This window comes from Egretta garzetta, unplaced genomic scaffold, assembly GCF_000687185.1.
Source record: "Egretta garzetta isolate BGI_Z169 unplaced genomic scaffold, ASM68718v1 scaffold51, whole genome shotgun sequence".
In the NCBI taxonomy this organism is placed as follows: domain Eukaryota; kingdom Metazoa; phylum Chordata; class Aves; order Pelecaniformes; family Ardeidae; genus Egretta; species Egretta garzetta.
Window position 1 is genome coordinate 2788120 of NW_009258549.1, and position 804 is coordinate 2788923.

An 804-nucleotide genomic window follows, 5' to 3' on the forward strand; every position below is an offset into this window, starting at 1 on the left:
AACAGGTGGGAGAGGGCAGGAAGGGGTTGTGCATGTACGGTGGATCTTACTCGGGTCTGCATGAGGGAAGGAGAGAGCAAGAGCCATCGCTCCAGAAGAACACCAAAACTCCAGTTTCTGTGTGCCCCTCTCTTCTCCTCAAGTCCCACACTCTCTCCGCAGGAATTAAAACAAGTTTTTAATTAAAAAAGAAAAAATTAAAATAGAAAAACACGCACAGCCAGACGAAAAAAGACCCCGCTGCAGGGATGGGAAGTAGGTTCTCATCTCCCTGTATCTCAGCTCCAGCCTTCCCATCCTCCATGGGACCAGGTGCCTCTCCATAGAGATCCCTCGGCACGTGAGGACTGCTTGGATCAGGGAAGTCTGGCACTTCCCCTGACAGCCGAAAAAAAAAAAACCGCAGAGAAGCCACCTGAGGAAAGGAAGCCCGAGTCAATGATTAGGCCGTTGCCACAACTCCCCTCACAGCTTAAAATTCGTTTAATGCTTGAGAAAATAAATTGTTATAATAGAAATCAGACTTCTACCATCAAGTGTGGCTGGAATCTGATTCCCTCCTGGCCTACAAGGCTCCTGGGAAAAACAAAACAAAAAACAGAAAAACCAACACACACACCCCCACCCCCCCCATCCCCTGCCCTCAGAAAAAAAGGAGAGCAAAGTTAAAATTTATACGGCTAGAAACCATATGATTTGAAAATTAAAAAAATAAAATAAAGAAGAAGATATCCACGAAGAAGGAAGAAAGAAAGAGAAACCAAAACCAGGAGCAGAGTCAGGAGGAGCTGGGGGCAGCGGTAG